This window comes from Enhydra lutris, unplaced genomic scaffold, assembly GCF_002288905.1.
Source record: "Enhydra lutris kenyoni isolate GAN:26980312 unplaced genomic scaffold, ASM228890v2 scaffoldscaffold12, whole genome shotgun sequence".
In the NCBI taxonomy this organism is placed as follows: Eukaryota; Metazoa; Chordata; class Mammalia; order Carnivora; family Mustelidae; genus Enhydra; species Enhydra lutris.
In genome coordinates this window covers 56,444,754-56,466,575 of record NW_019154096.1, presented here as the reverse complement: position 1 = coordinate 56,466,575, position 21,822 = coordinate 56,444,754, and the positions used below count along the sequence as shown (strand labels likewise).

Genomic DNA, 21,822 nt, shown 5'->3' with positions numbered 1-21,822 from the left:
TAAACAAAATGCTTTCTGGAGAGGCCATTGCTTTTCACATCTCAGGAGATAAGGAAGAGCCAGAAAGACTTGCAATCACAAAACTGTTTCTACCACCTTGCTTAGCTGAGTTTCCCCATCGCTGTCATTACCAGCGCCCCCTGCCGGCTATACCTCATGGGAGCTGGAAACAAAAGACAAAATTCTCAGTCTTCATGGAGCTTGCATTCCCATGGAAGATAAAGAAGATATGATATTAAAATGTGTAATATGCAAGAGGGTTACTGAGGAAAACTAAAGCATGGAAAGAAGGTAAATGTGAGGAGAGATACACAATTTTAAATTAGGGGGCAAGGGCAGGACTCACTGAGAAAGTAGTTTTCAGCAAAAACAAGGAGGTAAGAGAATGAACCATGCAGCTAGCTAGAGACAGAACATTCCAGAAAGAGAGAGAGAAGAGTCAGTGCAAATGTCCTGAGGCAGGAGCACTGAGGGTACCTTGGGGAACAGAGAAGCCAGTACAGCCGGACTGAGTGAACCAAAGGAACAAGTAAAAGGTAAAGTGAGGGTACTGACAAGAGCCAATCATGCACCTTGGAGGTTACAGTAAGGACTCTGGCTTTGACTGTGGATCAGTCCCACTGGGATGGATGAAGAAATTAGGCTCAGAGAAGGCTGGTGATTTGTTAAAAACCACACGGAGCTGGTGTTTAAACCAAGGCTCTGAAACAAAATCAACCCTAACAGGTCATCCCATCAGACAGAGACCCCAGGGCCTTTTCCTCATGCCCACTACCTCTTTGACCTGGCACCCCCACCCGACTTAAAACAGCCATAGGATGAATTGACGCAAAAAGGCAAGCTGGGTGGTATTCAGTGGGAGGGCTGACAACGCAGTCAGGGGCGGAGGAGGACGGCAGGGAGGGGCCTCCGGGAGCCAAGGAAGGGCCGCCAAGGTGCTGGCAACTCTCTGGCAATGGTGAGCTTTCCCCGGGCTCCTTTATCTCTCCGGCTGTAAAAAGAAACCGCCTCTCTAGAAAGTGGGTTTGTTTACTTGGAGAAAATCCCCAGGCTGGTTCATGAGCATCTCCCCATGCGTGTGCTACAAATAAATAACTCACATTTCCCATTTTAAAGCAGGAAAACACGACCCACGGAGTGCAGCATGTGTTCCTCCCACGCATGAACACGTCTTCCTCCCCAGCGAGAGAAGGTTCCGCAGGAAGGTGTGCTACGTTCCCTTCGCACTGTCCCCCCTGCTCTGTGATCCCCAGGGTACCCACCGGGGCTCCCGCTGTATCTCTGAGAGGACATTCTCGAAGATGTTTGTGAGCGCCCTTCCTCCGCCTTCCTGGCGCAGGCTCCCCAGGCGGGCTCTGCGGAGCAGCTCGGAACTCTCAACGGCTCACCTGTGGTTTTCCTGCCTCCTCAAGGAGCCAGACCTTCTAAGGGGCCTCTAGAGAACCTCAAAGCCCTACAGCAGGACAGAAGCCCCAGGAATTCACGGACCAAGGCCTCAGAGCAACGAGCAACAGTAACGGGCGTGTGGTGAGGATAGCATTCCACGTGCCAAGCACCATCCTGGACCCCTCCCATGCATCCACCAGTGCAGCCCTTACAACAGCCCTGTGAAGTGGGTTCTGTGATAATTCCCACGTTACAGACAAGAATACTGAGGCCCCGGGAGGTTAAATGACCCACCCCAAGTCCTATTTACCCACTGGAAGTGCCAGAGCTGCTATGGGAACCCACACAGTCCCCCTTCCAAATCCACACCCTACCCAGCCTCTCTAGAGAAAGGGAGGAGGCCCACCCTCTTCTGGGACATGGCCAGAGATGAGACTCAGGGGGCTGAGGAGAGAAGCCTTGAATGCAGGACCAACTAATGAGTCCTGAGAGGGATGGACCACCTCTAAGCTACTTTATCAAACACCCCAGGCAGGCACCCGCGGCTCCTCTGGGAATGCTCTAGTTCATGCCTTTGCCTTACAATTACCAAGCAGCTCCAGCATGGCTGGTCTGTGGGCCTCTCTCTTCCAGGACTAGGCCAGGATCAACTTGAGGTCCCTGTTCTAGTCTGTTTGCATCCCGCTGAGAGCCATTGTGAGGGCTCATGGCAGTAAATATGTGCTGAGTAAATTAATGAAACAATGTGTGAATGAATGAATGGACCTGGCCACGTCCACATATTTTAGGCGTCTCCTTTAGAAACTTTAAGACAGAAGATCACAACATCCAGGTCAAAGCTTCCTATCTGCCGCCCACACAGTCCCACAGCAGGATTGAAATAGATACATACATATGCTCTCCCTTTTTTCCCTTTTATTGCATTTAATTCCATGTTTCAGTTTAATTAAAAAAACACAATACCTTTAAGTGTTGGATCCCGATGCACAGTGCTATTCATGAATATTTATCACTCTGGGCTATATAAAATTGAATAATTATTAGCAATTAAAAGAAGGTCAACAGAAGGCTTTCTGGAACTCTCCATCAAGGGGAAGGGGTAGAAATGGGACACTGCAATCGAGAGCCTGGGCAAGGACTCTGCAGGAAAAAGAAAGTCTTGGCCGACAAGGCAAAAGTCCGTGCTTGGAGGGCCACCCAAGCCACTGAAGAAAGTTCTTAAAGGGTTAGATGTAGGTCTGTTAAGTCTGTTCTACATGCAAATCATTTAGTTAGATGAGGAAAAGGTAGGATTAGCATAAAAAAAAGGATCAAGTTAACAGCACAGGGTTCCAGGAGATGATGAGGAAAGGAAAATGTGAGCCTTGGCTAACTTACTCTGCCTGAGTGCTCCGTTCTCTACTGCTCACCTGTGTTCCCAGACAAGCAAGTCATGGAAAGAAAGGTCCTGGCAATGCTCCTGATGCAGAGGAAGTGGTCAGTAAATGGTGGGTCCCCTCACTCCTCCTTCAAGATGGATGAGGTTCTCACCAACCCTGATTGGCTCAAATGAGCCAGCCCAACAGCTTTAAGAGAAGCCAGTTCTCATCCCATCTCATTTCTCCTTTGGAAGGAAATTCGAACGTAGATTCCAAAGTACTCCGTACACTCCAAGACAGCTATCTGAAAAGCTCCCCTGAGACTGCGCTAACCACTTCTCCTCGGGGCAAAGTTCCTCCTTCCAGAGCAACAAAAGCAGCTTCTTGGCAATTTCTCATCTCCCGTCTAACTTTCATCCATAAGGCTAAACAGAACAATTCTTCTCCTTTTGCCCAGAAGCCCTTCAAATATTAAGAGCTCCAGACCCTCAGGGCTTCTCTTCTCCAGGCTAAATGAGCCTAACTTTTTAATAGTTTGTTTTACAGTAGGGTTCCGGCATCCTTCCCTGTCCTGGTCTCTCGGGCATGATGCTCTGATTTGTCTGGAGCCCCCAGCCCCAAGGATAACACGGCAGACACCCCCCAGGTAGAGAGAGCAGCAGGGCAGGACCTCACTGTGGACACAAGGCCATTATCTTGGAGCATGTAAACCTTGGGGGCTAGCACAGCTCACTGCTGAGTCATTATGAGCATTACGAGCATCATTTCTCCAACAACATATTTTGAGCACATGCTCCAGCCCAGAGACTGCTGCAGTGGGCATGGCCCCTACCTTCAGAAGACTAACTGTGGGGACACACTCCAGAGCGCACATGACACCCCCTCCCCAGGTTAAACCCCGCAGAGGCGTCAGAGGCAGGTAAACACTTGTCTCCCTCACTGCATACCTCCCAGCACTGAATACCCTCTTTTATCCTAAATGGTGATTGTGCCCCCAACCCTGACTCTCCCTGTCTCTTACCAGGTCCAGATGGCTGTTAAGCAATAGCATTCATGTTCACTAATACTGATGGAGGGCTTACTACGTGCCAGATACAGCCAAGAGCTGCACACGTATGAACTCATTTAACAGCAGCCTCTGTAGGTCTGGACTCTGCCTCTGAAAGTCTCTGGTGCAGACGGTCTAGTCCACCCAATCAGTCAACCCCACATGACAGAGTCCCCTCACTTCACTAGGGGTCACTACTCCTAAAGCCTCATGCCCCTGTCACACCCGGCCATCCTGAACTCAACACCCTGGGGGCAGAACGCAGGAAGGCGTGAAAATGTTAAGACCTGTCCTTGCTCGTTCTTAAAGCACACTCCAATGGTCTATCAATGTCCAGGTAAGAACTTTAATTTTGACATCATCTAAGACCATGTGCATTTGTCTACAACTGATGTCCATTATATCACTGGAATGTTCCTAGGAAGTAAGACTGCCTCTACTTTAAACAAATGTCTGGTCACGCACCATCCCTCCTACCTTAAAATGTTGCACTTAAGAGAAAAAGTGAGAAAAATCTCTGAGTTGGAAGCAATTTCAATGGTCATCTTCGCTAAGTATACACACAAGCATGCACGTGCACACACACACACACACACACACACACACACACACATCTACATACACATGCTGAATGCTCTGTGTCTAGGAACCGGAAATGGACAGCGCTGACTCATCCATACTTTCCCCAGGAGGTCATACGCAGAGGAAACGGGTTGTAGTCCTGGGATGGAATAAAGGTTACTGCCTGCACAGAACAATAGGATAATGTCAGATAACGGCCTCATTCCCACCATGCTTTGCCCCGTGAACCTCCCATCCAATGACCAGTCAGCGGGACCATCAGGTATTTCTGTTTCAGGAACGGAAATGATGACTCGGGAGCCTTCAGGCAGGTACCTTATCAGCCCAACCCTCAGCCTCTTTCTCAACAAAATTTTCTGCAACCTAATGAATGTTCCAAGACTCCCAGGCAGGCTACGATAGACTGGTTAATGTTAGGGGGGCATCTCGAACATATTAAAACACTGCAAAAACGCATTTGCATTCATCTTTCAAAGAGTAAAAAACACTTCTTTATTCTGTTTCTTCTTTGGTGCTTTTTTGGTGGCTCTTTTGTATTGTTTTCACCTTAAATGGAACCATCCTAATTCAGTCAGGACTAGAAAACCAAACAATTGCCTCGGGATAGACTTTGCAAAAGGGGAGGCAAAACCGACAGGAGAACTGGGCCAGCTATGGAAAGCTGGAGCCACACAGAAGCAGCCTGGCTTGCAAACACAGCTAGGTCAGGTCCAAGACAGAGGCCTTAGCCACTGCAGGGAAGCTTAGCTTGTCACCACAAAAGTCTGGGCCTGTCTGGGGTGTGGAATGGTGGGTGCAGTCTCCACTCCAGGCTGAAGCTTGCTCATCCCTCTTATTCCCTGTGCACCAGCGAATGCTGGATGGCCATATTTGCAGAGCACGGACACCAAGACACCAGGGACACACCAACCATGGCATTAATCTCATGCCCCAGCCATTGTGATCTGAGCGACGGGTCAACTGGCATTATGTAAAAACTAATTTAAAATAAGAGGTAGCCAGGAGCAGAAGAGCCTAATATGATCTGGATGGAAGAGGAAAGAGGACACATTAACACCTCTCCTCACTGTAGAGAGCATGAGATTGAGTTGGAGTCCATGATTAAGATCAGGACGGAGGTAGTGACACAGATTGCAAAAGAGACAGGAAGAAAGAAACAAAGATGGAGAGATGCAAGGAACACCAATGTCCTAAACCCACAGGAGGACTTTACAATAGCTGCTCTCTTGCTTACAGGTCTTCCTTGAGTTTACTCTCACTCTGGGTCCAGCAGACAGAATAAGCCCCGGTTCCCAGAAGACCTGAGTTCTCATCCAACCTCCAGCCCTCCTTGGCCAGGTGACCTACCAATCACAACTCAGCTCAGCTCTCACAGTGCCTGAAACATAGGAGGCATCTAGAAAATTCTTCTTTTACTCTTTTTGTCAGCATACGTCATCTCCTTCTCTCTCTTGCCTCTCTGATTCTTACTCATGGTGTCATCATTATTACTCCCTCCTAAAGATTAGCTTTTACTTTTCTCGTATAGGCAGAGATAATCATCAAATGTTAGACTTAAAAAAGAGACTTTTATCCCTAACGTAATAAAGATATTTATAACCACCCACAGCAAACACGATGTCTCACTGTGAAATATTCAATGTTTTCCACTAAACTCAGGAACAAGAGAAAGATGTCTGCCATCACTGCTTCTACTCCCCACTGTAGGGATGTTAGTAATAAGTGAGTAATAAGACAAGAAAATGAAGTAAAAGGTACAAAGAAAAAACCATTTCATTATTTATAGATGACATGATGGTATGCAAAGAAAACTTTTTTTTTAAGATTTTATTTATTTATTTGAGAGAGAGTGTGTATGTGAGAGAGATTACGAGTGGGGCGGGGAAGCATGGAGGGAGAAGCAGATTCCACACTGAGCGGGAAGCCTGATCTGGGACTTGATCCCAGGACTCTGGGTCATGACCTAAGCCAAAGGCAGACGCTCAAAGGACTGAGCCACCCAGGCTCCGGTATGCAAAGAAAACTTAAAAGAACCTAATATAATACCAAATTAAATTTTTAAAATTTCACTTAAAATAGCATCAAAAAACATGATATTCCTAGGAATAAAACTATTGAAAGATTTCCAAGACCTTTCCACTAAAATCTGTGGGACACTGCTAAAAGAAATTAAGAAAACCAAATAGTGTCAATTTTCCTCAAATTCACCAATTGATACAATGTGACCCTAGCCAAAAAATCCTACCAGGCTTTTTTTTTTTAATAGAAATTGGCAAGTTGATGCTAAAATGAATATGGATTTTACATACATAATGTAAAGCGCCAAGAGCCAAGACAGCCATGAAGAAAACACAACAAGATGATGAACTTAAATTACCAAATAATAAAATGGATTATAACACTATAGTATCAAGACAGATAACATTGGTGTTACAACTGCAAAAAGAAAAAAAGGGTGTGGGGGGCAATGGAACCAAATAGAGTACTCAAAAACTGATGCACACTAGTAAAGACCCTTAATTTGCAACAAGATACACTTTCAGTGAATGACATTGGGTCAGTTGGAGTTACATATGAAAAAAGGAAATAAATTTGACCTTCTTCTTCACAATAGACACTCAGCAGATAAAAAAAAAAAAAAAAAAAAACAAATTATAGCTGGATCACTGGCCTAATATAAAAATTAAAACACAGCATGTCTGGAAGAAAGCAAAGGAAAATATGTTCCTGACACAGGAACAAGCAAAGAATTTATAACCTTAAAAGAAAAAATTAACAAATTTAACTTCATGAAAATTAAGAGCATCCCTTTATTAAAAATGCCAGTAATAGAATAATAAAGCAAGCCACAGACCAGAAGAAGGTATCTGTAATAAATGTATCAGCCAAAGAACTTATATCCAGAATAGAAGAAACTCCTACAAATCCATTTTTTAAAAATAGACAATTTAGTGTAAAATGAGCAAAATATTTGAACAGGTGTTTTAATAAAGAGGATATCCAAATGACCATTAAGCATATGAAAAATGGTCAACATCCATAGTCATCAAATTAAAAACCACATGGGATATGCCACTACACATCCCACCAGAATGGCTAAAATAAAAATTTCAAATAAAACATTACAAATACCAGACCCCAGCCAGGAAGTGGCAAAGCTGGAAATACCCTACATTATTAGAGGGAGAATAATCAGCGTAACATTTTGAAAAATTGGTAGTATTTACTGAAGTCTATTCTATGATCCAGTTATTCTACCCTCGGATATACATCAAGAGAAAGTAGATTGTACACACACACACACACACACACACACACACACGTGTAAGTAAGTGTTCATACTGCCGAAAAACTAAAATGATCCAGATGTCTATCAACTATGAATGGATAAAAAACTGGGGTGTATCCCTACCCTGTAATACTTTACAGAAATAGAAAAGAACAAATTGGAGTTATCTACATCAACTAGGATAGACCTCATAGACATAAAGTTCAATGAAAAAGTATAACAAGGGGCGCCTGGGTGGTTCAGTGGGTTAAAGCCTCTGCCTTCAGCTCAGATCATGATCCCAGGGTCCTGGGATCGAGCCCCACATGGGGCTCTCTGCTTGCTGAGGAGCCTGCTTCCTCCTCTCTCTCTCTACCTGCCTCTCTGCCTACTTGTGATCTCTGTCTGTCAAATAAATAAATAAAATCTTTTAAAAATAAGGTATAACAAAACAGAACATACTATACATATTAGTTATCTGTTACAAATGAATTGAACCAACGCTTAGTGGCTGAAAACAAGAGACATTTATTGCCTCAACTGTTTCTGTGGGTCAGGAATCCCAGTGCACCTTAGCTGAGTCCTGCAGCTCAGGTCTGCTCCCAAGGCTATGACCAAGGTACCAGCCGGACTCTGGTGATCTCAAGGTTTAGCCCGGGGAAGATGTGCTTCCAGGATCAGCCACAGGGCTGTTGGGCCAAGGGCCTCCGTTTACCAGCTGTTACGCAGAAAGCAGCTCACAGCACGGCAGGCGGGTTTATCAGAGCAAGAGCCAGAGAAGGACCAGAAAGAATGCAAGCAGCGTTCATGTTAGTCTTTTGTAACCTAATCTTGGAAGTGATATCCCATCACATTTGCCATACCTTATTCATTAGAAGCAGGTTGCACGGGCCAGTCCACACCCAAGGGGAGGATATTACACAAAAGCACGAATATCAGGAGGCAGAGATTCCTAGAAGCCATCGCAGAAGTTGCCTACAACACTATATTATTCCATTTATGTGAATTTCAAGAGCAGGCAAAATTTGATAGAAATCAAAATATTGATTACTTCTAGGGAGAAAGGCTATCGATGTGAAGGGGTAATGAAGGAGCTTTCTGGGGTGCTGTAAATGGAAAGTTCTATAGCTTGATCTCATTTACCTGGTGGGGTAATATCAGTGTAATCATATGTAAGAAAAATTGAGATGTATGGTTAAAATCTGTGCACTCAGTGCATGTATATTACACATCAATAAATACATGGGGGGGAGGTCTAGTAACCCTTACCTTCTCCACTTTTATATCTGAGGATATGGAAAGATGACCTCAATTCCTGAAGGTCAGAGTAACCTCTCTCACCTGGTCAGTGTGTTAATGTCAATCCACATACACATCCAGCTCAATTTCTCCTCTAGCAGCACCATGTGAAGACAACCTTTTGCTCTTGCAGGCAGAGGACTAGACCTGTTTAATTTGCTCTGATAGCCCCAAGGTCAAGGTCACACTTGGGAAACCATCTCTAGTATATGACACAGTTCTCAGAAATCAGTTCCATCCCAGGAGTTGCACTTTTGAGGTCCCTTTCGCCTATGGAGACTATTAATGATGAGGAAAAAAAAAGCCAATTATTCTGATCCTTCTAACGCAAAATTTGAAAAATCTAGATGCAATCTAGGTTATAGTCAAAGTTTTGCACTGAGTTCAAAAGTGTTAACAAATTATTGGAGAAAATGTAAATAGTATTTTTTTTTCAAAGATTTTATTTATTTATTTGACAGAGAGGGAGATCACAAGCAGACAGAGAGGCAGGCAGAGAGAGAGGGGGAAGCAAGCTCCCAGCTGAGCAGAGAGCCCGATGCGGGGCTTGATCCCAAGACCCTGAGATCATTACCTGAGCCGAAGGCAGAGGCCCAACCCACTGAGCCACCCAGGCGCCCCAATTACAGTTAACTCTGACCAGACAGGCATGCTATAAGCCTTTACAGGTGTAGCTCATGGGATCTGAAAATCAACTCCATGAGGTAAGTACTAAGATTCATACCCGTTTTGTAAACGAAGACATTTACACCTAGAGATTCTAAGTCAATAGCCCAAGAACACTTAACAAGTAAGGTCTAACCAGGATCCAAAACCATGTCTATCTCACTCCAAGTCTGGGGTTTTAACTAATTTATTATATGAATCTTCATGCATCACTTTAAAAAATAAGCCACTTACTATTTCTGTGACATGCCAGTCATAAATGGTTCTGATAGAATTGACAAAGGGCCTCCTTATCAGTCAGACCCAGATAGCCTAGGTCCTAGAAAGAACAAACAGATTAAAAACACATTTCATATGGTTCATTAATTAAAAACTGTACATACGCATGTGCACACATGCACACACACCTGTCACAGGGAATTATAACAGCAGAGCTCCAATCAGGAAGATGCCCAGCTGAAATGGGTGGCCTGAACTTTGGAAACCAGAGACTGGTCTACCCTAAGTCCTAGGAAAGCAATGATGAGGACTTGAACTCAAGCAGCAATACTCCTAAAAGCTCAGCAAGGTGGCGCAAATGGAGAGCAGTGGGTTTCTTAGACCATCTATTGCCCAAGTGGGGCACAAGGCTAGGAGTGCTCAGAGGTGACCCGTGGCAAAGCACCTACAGCTCGTAGAAACCTGGAGAGGATTAAGTTACCTGTCACCATCTTACAGCCTAGGATCAATTTTACTAACAGAAAATGTTGCTGGACCGCGTGAATATAATATGAAATCACAATCAGCCTGAACCCTGCAAACAACAACAAACCAGCTATTGAACTAAACAGGACTGGGGTGCCTGGCTGGCTCAGTTGGTTGGGTTCTTGGTTTTGGCTCACATCATGATCTCAAGGTCCTGGGATTGAGCCCCGTGGTAGGCTCCACGCTCAGTGGGGAATCTCCTTGATGATTCTTTTTCTCCCTCTCCCTCTGCTCTTGCATGCTCGCGCTCTCTCTCTCTCAAATAAATAAATCCTGAACTACATGTGACTGGCCATTTCACTGGGGGGGGAGGGAGTTCTCTTTTAATGCTCATTTATTACTTATCCATTCATTTAGTAGCCAAAATGTGTAAGTCTCTAAAAATATATTTTAACCATGTAAAACCTAGCCATATTTTTTTTTCCTATAGAAAGAGCCACTGCTCATTCATTTTTGCAACAGATCCCCTAGCTTGATCCTTGGGCAAACCAAGGATCTTTTATATCAGATGAGAATCTCTTCTCTAGACCATAAACTCGAGGAGTTTATAGTCTAGAGAAAGAGAAGGTAGGGGGAATTGGTGGCGGAACACAGCATCAAGGGAGGAGGACTGGCAGGAATCTTTCAGGAAAATGGAGAAGCAGGGGAGAGGCAGAAGCAAGCATCCAGGGAAGAGGGTAATAGCCACAGGACCCAGCAGACAAGCTCAGGCAGGGGAGAACCTCTGTGAGTACAGTGCCTTGTGTGTCTAAGCGCACACCTGCTAGATGGAGAGCCATGTTCCAAATTTAGTAATAGACAAGAGTTAATTTCTGCTCAGTCTCTAATACTTCCTCATTGAAGCACCATGTCTATTCTCTCCACATCTACCACACAGTTTTAACTATATTTATTTAATAACTGCCTATGTGCACACATGCAAAAAACTTCAAGCCACGTGAGAGCACAGACTAAGGCTTCTATCTCCAACTCTTGGCTTTGCCTTTTCCAGTTGTGCGACCTAGACAGGTTACGTAACCTCTCTGGTCCAAGGGTTCATAAATATTTTAGGAGGATCAAATCAGAAATACATATAAAATCTGGGATAGCGCTCGTTAAAATTACTTAACTTTCCCTAATACTGAGCAAGAATTAAGAGTCCAGGGGCCGCATTCCCTAACAGTGCCTCCTCCTTCTCTTAGATGAGGTTTACTCTGGCAAGCCATAGTCAGACTCTCAATTCAAGAATCCAAACAGGAAAGTCCTACATTCCTGCCATCGCATGGTATTTTATTGGAATTTCATCCCACTAGGCAGTCTCATTCCTCTTCTCTCCTCTCCCCCTCCTCCTGCCTGAGGCTATGATGCCACAATCCAGTCTCTGTGACTCGGAGGTTGTTTCCATGGTGATGAGCAGTGATGTCATAAAGGAGTGATTGTTATAGGGTTGAATGAAATCTGGCACCAGATGCACCCTGCCCCCTTATATAAGTGGGGGGCGGGGGACAAACCCTGTGGACACGTCCCAGAAAATGGGCAACCGAATCACCCAAGGGATGGCGAGGGGTGACCAGAGGGAGAGAAAGTTCCAATCGCTTCCACACACCAGCAGCCCCATCTGGAAAAGAACGGATTTCACAGACCTCACCAAGACAAGAGTCGTTTTTCACCAAAGAAAATCAAAGGAACGAACAAGAGGCAGTGACTACCGGAGACTCCACCTTCTAGTCTAGGAAGATCCAAGCAGACAGTGGCTTCATCCAGCAAAGCCCCAGTGAATCAAATATTTATTGAGTAAAAAGCCACAGACTCTTTCTAAGCCTTAGATTGCCATGTGCGTCTCATTGCTCCAAAGACAAACCAATGTGATTTCCAGCCCAGCATATGCCTTTTCTGAGAACAAGTCTTCCCAGAAAAACAGCAGTCACCCTCAGCTTAATTCCTAGAGAAATTCAACCACCTTGTTAAGATAATCCCCGGGGGGGGGGGGGGTTATACAAAAGAGCATCCCATAATGCTGTCATCTCTAGGTTCTCTAAAAGCAAGCCCAGCCTTTGAAGGGGGAGGGGGGAAGAGGACCTGACACCAGGGGAATTTGGTTGGATGGCTGAAGGAAGGAGAACTTGACCCTGATGAGCAATGCTTGGAAGCACAAAAGCACTTGCTAACTGGAGGAACCTGATCGAGGTGACTGTTGTCCGCAGCCCATTCCTTCGCTGACTAGCTCTTGAAATTGCAGATTGAGCAACTGCCACACTTGTGAGTGCCAAGAAACAGTTCCTTCTCAATAAAGTTTCCCTTGGTCCTGCCTGCAGGAAGCTCTGGGAGCCAGTGCTTGAGACAATGCATAGCTCTTTCTCTAGGCTGCTGCTTTTCCTGCACACTCTGCTCCTGGCAAGCTGGGTCCACATAGATAGCTAAATATGTGTGCAGTATGCGTGTACTTTTATGGCCTTCGTCATTATTTATGAATTCACCTCCAGGGGAAGTCATTTCCATCCAGAAAACCTGACCTATGCTTTTCCATCCCCACCCATGCATAGAGAAGGTAACTGCTTTCTCACTATTCTGGCGAAAGGGAGGCGATATTTTCCAGATGCCATTATGGGCAGCACCAAGCCATCTACCGTGTATCCCAGAAAAGCCAAATGGCCCAGAGGCTCCATTCCTAAGGCACTCTCCAGTCCCCACACACATCATAGTCTCTCACACCTCCTGACTGTGGCCCACGCTGCTGCTTGGTGGAGAACAGTCCCACCCCATCCTCCCCCAACAACCCCTTCAACCATAAGATCTGGGTCTAGGTCAAATGGCCCAGATCCTCTCTAAATGCTTCCTTCTAAGAAGGAGTCCCTCGTCCCTCTCCCATCCCTCTCCTCCACTATGGTGGGGCTATCTTGAGGGCGAGGACCAGACCTATTCATACTGAATATGGGGCTGGATCATATGCCCTGGGGTCTGCAGTAGACCTAGGCCAAGGTGAACGGTGGGACCAATGCCAAGATCCTTGTGTCCTGCAAATCTTCAGCTCTTCCAAAATAAAAACTGACTTTAAAAAAGTTTCAGTGACTCTAGTGACTAATGTTATGGACAAGGTCCCTTAATAAGATAGAAGAGGAACAGTGTGGTCAAATAAGGCCTGGGACTTAGAGACCCAAACGCTGGCTCTGAGCAGATAGTTTATCCTCCCAAAGCTCCAATGTGCTCCTCTATAGAAACAGGGAAGGGCGGATGTTGGGGTCTAAAGTCCAGCTCTGACGTTCTAGCTCACTGAAATGGTACGTGGCATTTTCACACCCTGAAACAGGAGCACGATCTGCTTCAAGCGTGATTCCTCAAGGTGTGTCACTGCCCTCCTAGGTTGAAATTGTCCCTTTCTGCCTCTGTTAACCACCCCCCACCCCCCCACCCCCCCACCCCCGTTCACTGCTCACTGTGCATTCCCGGCTGGGGAGGGATGACAACACCCCATGAAGGGCAGCCTGCAGAACGAATGGGACAGCTGCCTAGTCCAGCTAGCCTTGTTTATGCACTGTCCCCCAAAGGCAGTCTGCCCCTCCTCTTCCCATCATCTCTGAGCCTCCCTCTGGCCAGGGTCCCCTCCCCCAGCCCCAGCTCCCAGGCACCAGCCCGGTTTCTCCTGGGCCCTCCCCCAGCCAGGCTAATCCCATTATTTTGCAAACGCAACTCTGTGTACCTGTATATTCTGTCATTCTCCTTGTCCCTGACAAATGCCTGATATAAAAATTACCTTCAGAAATGTGTTAAGTCGGGCAGCAAACCCATCCAGAGGCCTGGGGAAGGTAAGAAGGCTGGAGATTGGTGGAGATGGTCTTCACTACTGTGCATCAGAGAAATAAAAGGAGAAAAGAGGGGTGGGGGGGGTGCCAGGGTGAAGAAGGAACCAGTGGTTCATTCAGCAGCAGCATGCATGTGTTCAAAGTCTATCCTGGTTGCTCAGCAACCAAGAAAAAGCATTTCAGAGAGCAAGGGGCTAATTGGATAAATGAATTAATTAGACATTTCCGGAGTCAGGCCGTAAATGACAACAGGCGTGGGTGGCCAGTTTTTTGCTAGCTGAAGTGTCTTCCTCTCCCTACCTGAGCTTTCCGTCCAGCAAATCTGGGGAACCAGGGGAGAGTGGGAGCGAGGTGACAGCGTGTCAGAGAGGCTGTCCCTGGAGGGGCAAGAGATGGGGTCTCTTTCAACACTAACCATTGATGGAGTTTGCCCTGCAGGGTAGGGAGGGCAGAAAAAAAGGAGTAAATCCCCACTCTGGCAGCCTGAAGGTATCTTAACAACCTGCTTTCCCACATCATCCTGTGGGGTTTCCCTTTGCTGTATTTAAAGCAAGCAGGTTCCCACGAAAGCACATAGATGTTAGTTGTGGGGAGCTTGTGTGGGAAATAAGATGTTTTATTGGTGATTGTTTTTTTCCCTTGCTCTGCTTTGCTTCCTCCTGTTGGCTTCCTTTAATTACAGCAGAACCCCACTGGTGGTTCTAATGATGGAGAGGGCCCTGAGACTGTGCAGAGCTCTAGGTGGAGAGCAGGGAGCAGGCCCGAGGCACTGCTGGTGGGAAGGGAGGAGGCAGAGGCAGGGGAAGGGGACCAGCAGCTCCCAGAGCCCCAGTCTCTGGTCTCCGGGAAGGAGAGACAGCCGTGTGGGCTTCTCATTTTGCTGTGCCTGAAACATGTACCCAGGAGCCTCCAGGCAAGCTGCCACGCCTCTCTGGGCCTTTGTTTTCCCTCCCACCAAGGAGGAGGATGGGTTTTGTGGCGGAATGAGGACTGATGCCACAGCTAATTGCGTCTTGCCCTTGCTCAAAATCACTAAGGGCTGCCTATTGCCAACAAAAATAAAGCCGAAAAAGCCAGGGGACATGCCATGCCTCCATAATCTGACCTCACCTCATCCCTCTCTCTCCCGGGTCCTACACACACCATGTTACTTTTTACCTCTGAGTCTTTATTCCTCCTGCTCCTGACCTAGAAACACCAGAACTTAAGAACAAATGCTCAGCTTACAGAAGAACAGGATGGTCTAACTGCGGAAAGGTTTAGGAGTTGGAAATGCATCTTGGCTCTGGTGGGATCCGTCGCTGAACCTAAGGGTCCTGAGGCCTGGCCCTCCTTGCTGGGAGCAGGCAGAGAAGGGGACTAAGGCAAGGCTCTCTGGGCCCAGCTGTAAGCAGTCCGGGCCCACGCAGGAGTTGTGGCTAAGGTCATTCAGCAGCTGTATGACCTGGGCTAGGAATGTAACCCCTCTGTGCCTTTATTTCCTCATCCTTACGAGGTGGCTCATAATAGTAGACCCTCCAAAAGGTGAGAATTAAGTGCAATTCTGAGTGCCGGGGTCACAAGTCAGCATCTGGCACACAGTGGGAATACACTAGATGTTGTCGGTGATTTATAAAGTTATATCATTCTAGAATGAAATAAAAGTGCCTCCCTACCCCTCCACACAGCCATTCGCTGTGGTTCTCTCAGTCCATCCCCATACCCAAACTCAACCACCCCTTCCTTTCTATGTCGATACTATAGCAGACTCAGTGGGCTGTCCTTCTCAAAAGGCACATTCTTCTACTTCATTACCTACCCTGTAGCTTCTTGGCTGTGTGACCCTGGCGATCTGTGCAACCTCTCTCCATCACGGTTTCCTCATCTATAAGGGACCAGGACAACAGTGGCCCCAACTCATCGTTCACTGGCACAGGAAAAGGAGACGGCACTTACGAAGCACCCAAGACAGACACCTGGCACACAGTAGGTCCTTGGTAATTGTTAGATCGCCTCCCCAAAAGCTTCGCTTTGGGTGCCAGTGTTGGTTTAACATTTCCCTCTGCCTCTATTTACATGTCCTTATTCTAGGTTTGAAGTTCCCAGAAGACCAGATCAAAGCTGAATTGTTCTCTGTTCACAGTGCGGGAGCGCAATTCGGAATTTGCTCACAGTGAGTTCTGCACTATTGCAGGATGATATATGTTATTTGTAAACACATAAAAGTGCCCAAACCACATTGCTCATCATCATTCACTACTTCTAATGACAAAGATAATAAAGAATACAGGTGGTAACAGCTCAACTATGGAGTATGTTTGTTTCTAATCTCAGCTGTAGAGAAACAAGACTCCCATAAAAAAGCCTTCGTTGAGACAAAGTCCCAAGAACAAGACTGCACTGGACACCGGGGCCAGCCTGTCAGTGATTTCGCATAATGCACCTATGCCAAGGATAAGCTGGAGGTGGAAGAAGGCACAGACTTCTGGAAGTCAGAACTGTGATGATTTTCATAAATAAAGAACATGGAAAATGAGGGGGGTGGAGATGGCGATAGTGCCCATCTCTCAGCCCTGAATATTACAAGCCTTCTTCTCGTCCCCAGCAACATGGGCTCCTGTGGTGGAGGAAAAGAGAAAAGGGGGAGAGATTGGAGATGGGGTAGAAGAAGAGAGAATCAAGGAATGAACTAGAAGCCCCCATACCTGCTCAGATACTGACAAGGGGAATTCAGAGCAATGGGAAGTCACGGGTCCATATGTATAGAACTTCTGTCTGGGCAGTGGGAGAGCTCGGCGAGTGGATAATGGCGAAGGGAGCTCAGCAATGCCGCTTCAAAATGGTTTAAATGGCAATTGTTATATTCCACATATACTTTTAAATAAATAAGATTTGAGGAGGAGGCAGGGAAAACAGTAGATCTCTCCCCAGTTCCCTGCCTCCTTAACCAAAGAAAACACAGTATTAGAAGCATGTGACCAAGGGGTGCCTGGGTGGCTCAGTCGGTTGAGCGTCTGCCTTTGGCTCAGATCATCATCTCAGGGTCCTGGGACCCAGCCCTGCTTCGGGCTCCCTGATCAGTGGGGAGTCTGCTCCTCTCTCTCCCTCTTCCTCTGCTACCCCTGTCCCCACTAGTTCATGCTCTCTCCTCTCCCTCTGAAATAAATAAATAAAATCTTAAAAAAAAAAAAAAAAAGGCAGCAGGTGACCGAGAGAGAGATGAAAGGCAGCCTCCGGGTCTGAGCCATCCCCCTCAGCTCCTAGTAGTGTTCTGAGGCTCAGGGGGGTCAGAAAGGAAACAAGTATCTCTGGCTAGAAACGGCACCAGACTCCCTCTCCTGAGGCCAGTCCTGAAGGTGAAAAAGTTAGACAAATAGTACAGGCTAAGATTTCAGGAGTCCCTATCCCTAAAACGCCTTCTGGGTATACCAAAGGAAAAGAAGTCAGTATCTCAAAGAGAGATCTGCACTCCTGTGTTCGTCGCAGCATTATCCACAATATCTATGATATAAAGCCAACCCAAGTGTCCATCAGAGGATGACTGGATAAAGGAAATGTAAGATATATATATATATGATATACGTATCATATATGTATATACATACATATATAATGAAATATTGTTCAGTCTTAAAAAGAAAGGAAATCCTGTCATTGGTGAGAATGTGGGTGAACCTGGAGGCCACGATGTTAAGTAAAATACGGCACAGAAAGAAATCCTGTGTGATCTCACTTACATGCAGAATCTCAAAAAGTCAAGCTCCTAGAAGCAGAGAGTAAAAAGGGGGCTGCCAGGGGCTAGATGGTAGGAGAAACTTGGAGAGCTTGGTCAGAGAGTACAAGGTTTCAATTATACAGGATGAATAAATTCTGGGTATCTAATGCACAGCACTGTGGCTATAGTTGATAATACCATATTACATACTTGAAATCTGCTAAGAGAATAGATCTTAAATGTTCTCACCACCAACAAAAAAAAATTGTAACTATACAAGGTGATGATACATTAGCTTGATTTTGCTGATCATTTCACAATGTATACAGATGTCAAAATACCACAATGTATACCTTAAATACATGCAATTTTTATTCTTCGATTATACCTCAGTAAAGCTGGGAAAAGGTCTAATAAAACACAAAGGCCTCAGGAAAGGGAACTGAAGCAGCACAGGACTGATGTTAGAATATTTTCCCAGTGCAGAGATAAGGAAGACAGTGGACGGCACTGGGCAGAGGGGAGGAAAAGAAAAGGGAAGGGGACCTGAAAACACTTCCCTGGTCCCTTTCTTTTCTTATTTCACTTGAGGCAAATGCTGGACCAGCCCCCAGGGCCTGAGAGCATACACGGTCTCTGGGGTATTTCAGATGTCCTTCTGTCTCTGGAAATTCCATCCTCTGCCCAAGTGCTAACCTGTGGGGGTCCCTGCTTGACTTGCCATAAATTCACAAGAAACCAACAGGTCCTACCCAGCTCACGGGGGATTCAGGATGGACTTGTTAGAAGCAAGATAAACTCTTAGTTTAAAAAAAAAATTTTTTTTTCAAACCTATTTTCAGGAAACCACGTTAGTAACTTAAACCAAGGACAGGAACCCCATATGACACAGAACCACATCCAAAATGTAGATACAAGTCCTTTTGTCCCTTCTTCAGAGTCACCTGCTGATCTTTGAAGATGGTCATCCTCACCTCTTGCCATCCCCACTCCTTTTGGGGGACATCTAAATGGGGCCAGATCTGCAAAGCTGCCTGAGACAAAAGAGGAAAGAAGGGCCAGTTGGTAAGTCTTAGCTCCTCCCCCAGGCCATTACAGGCTTTTCTCCTGGGACACCCTGGGGAAGGGCAATGGCAGGGTTGGAAAATGCAACTTCCCTCTCCCCTTCACACACACACTCACGGTGGCCAAAATGGTTCTCAGGAGGAGACCAACTATGAGGTAGACCACGTTAATCTTCAGGACCTCTTACCATCTAAAAACCACCTTCCAGTACCCTGCACCACAGGGCAGGAACTGTGCCAAGCCTTTCGAGTTCACTAATTCCTCATAACACCTGTGTAAAATAGGGGTTATAATCCCAGGTTTATAAAGGAGAGAAGCTAGTTGCAGAAAAGTAACCTGCCCAGGTGCCTGGGTGGCTCAGTGGGATAAACCTCTGCCTTCAGCTCAGGTCATGATCTCAGGGTCCTGGGATAGAGCCCTGAATCGGGCTCTCTGCTTGGCAGGGAGCCTGCTTCCTCCTCTCTCTCTCTCTCTCTGCCTGCCTCTCTGCCTACTTGTGATTTCTCTCTGTCAAATATATAAATAAAATCTTAAAAAAAAAAAAAAAGTAACCTGCCCAACATGACAGAGTCAATGAGAGGTGGCGTGAGGTCTACCTTACCCAAACACTACTATGCTACCTAGAGCACCCCTTCCCCTGGGTCTCCCCAAAGTCACCGAATGTGTTAGTTCTGCTCAAGGCTCCCTTCTGGGAGAAAGAGCCCTAAACTGTACTGAGAACTTCATGGAGAATAGAAAAGCCTCAGGGGGTTGTAGGAAGAGCACTGGATGAGGAGTCAGGGAGATGGACATGGGTGTGAGTGCTTCTACCATCTTGGTAAATTTGATTACTCCACAACTTCACTTGGTCATGCTTTCCATATCTGGAAAAGGAAGTGGTCAGATCATTATTTGTTCCTTCCAGCTTTCAAATATTGTCTCTCAAATCCTGGTATTTTAAGAGGATCTTGCAGAGGATAATGTTTAACCCAAAGGAATGACTCTGCATTGTGCAGTTCCTAGCAAAAACAAAAACAAAAATCAAGCAGAGACTACTTCCTGCTGTCCCTCAGAAATCAGGCCACAAGTATAGGCAACTTCTCCTATGATCTATTAACAAAGGCATTCCCTTAAATACGTCTGGAAATGGAGAGTTTATAAACACCCTTTCAAATATGATTGCATTTTGATTCCTGCACCTATGAAACAGATAAGGAAACTTGAGTCTGGGTTATTGACTGACTTGGGCCATTATAAAAAGCTGGGAGATGGTGATGTGAAGGCTGGTCTTCCAACGTCAATACAATCACAACCAAAGGGATACTCCTACAAGTGCCTCGCGCTTGGATCTGGAGTCCTATCGCAGCAGAAGCCCATCCACACACCTAAGCGATCACCATCAGCATCGTTACCATTATCATCTACAATGATCTTGCTGGAGAATATAACAGACAGTAAGTAATAGTGGCTGAAACAATTAATAAAGGAGGCCAGTGCTGTTTCCACACTTGCATCCAAACCCCTGCCAACTCCGCCCACAAGAAAGATCAGCCCTGCTTGGAGACGTGCACACATAACACATGCGTGTACACATGGCCTCCTGGCTCTCTCCTCTCCTCGTCTCAACTGAAAAGGTGCACTGATGAGTCCTTCTTTTCCAGACATGGCCCTTTCAGCATCCCTCAGTCTGGTACTGCTGACAGGTTTGGCTGGGGCCAGAGACCAACAGGAAACCACAGGCTTTCTCCACTGCCTGCCTACATTCAGTTATGGGGTGTGACAATGGTGTTTCACACCATGTAATCAACCCTGCCCTTCCAACTCTGTTTCTTAAAAAATTCATAAGCATACAAGAAAGAGAAGAAAACACAAAACAGAACCAGAGGGGGAAAAGGCAATCGTGAAATGAATTTGACTGCAGAAGCTTATGTTCCTGTAGGCATAGAAGATATTAATAATTCAACAAAATATTACAGTAATTACTATACTTTGCAAAATCACAACAGTGCACTTTAGCACAACTCCTACCAATCTCCCTGCAACTGCAATTAATAAATAAAACACAATTCCCTATATTAAATTTGTTGTTTAAAAGCTAAATATTTTATCAGAACTAATATAGTTTAAAGAATCAGTCAAGACCGAGAAGAATCCCCAGCCCCTCGTCTCTCCCCACTTGAAGTGAAATCCCATCTTCATAGCTAGAACAGAAACTGACTTCAACCAACAAGAAGACACTGAGTGTTGCGGCTGGAAGGCCCCTGTTGAGGGACCTGAGAACCCCTGGGCTCTGATGCTCTGCTGGAATCTGAGTAGGCTGCTAGAAAGAGAGAGAAGGGAGAAAGGGGGAAGATTAATTCTTTTGGACCATGACCTCTGACCTACCTCATGCAGCTGTGGGAAAAGCCATGAATTATAAAGAGAGGTGAGGGGCAGGAAACCACTGCAGACACACCTAAGTATAGCCCTGAGCACGTATGAGGTTAATGACCTTGAAATATAGGTGAGCCTTACTTTATACTCTTGTTATGTTCGCACAAATTTGCTCCTTCTGATATATCAAGTTCTGATGATTTTACCTGCTGTATCAGTTACCTTTTGCGGCACAAATGCTGCGAAACAAACCACTCAAATCTCAACCGCTATTCTCCCAAAAATCACTTATGCTCGTAACTGTATAGGCAGCTGGAGGTTGGTGGACACAGCTAGGCCTGGCTGGGCAGTTCTGTGGCTCTTGGCTAGGCTGGGCTCATGTAGGCAAGGCTTGGCTGGGTGAGACTGTGTAGGACTTGTCACGTTCTTCTCCCAGGACCCGCAGACTAACCTGGGCACATTTCCTCATGGCTACTACAGAGGCACGAGGGAGCAGGTAGACACATGAGGCCTCTTGCTAGCTAAGCTGGGAACTGGCACTTCTTCCATTGACCAAAGCAAGTACAAAGCCAAACCCACAG

The 21,822-nt window shown here is 45.9% G+C and overlaps 1 protein-coding gene across 1 annotated transcript in view; it reads right to left on the bottom strand.

Annotated features, from left to right (window-relative positions):
• The window catches only part of LOC111145125 (sortilin related VPS10 domain containing receptor 3), a 584,701-nt gene that overhangs the window by 548,589 nt on the left and 14,290 nt on the right, over positions 1-21,822 (bottom strand). The gene's annotated exons all lie outside the window — the stretch shown is intronic.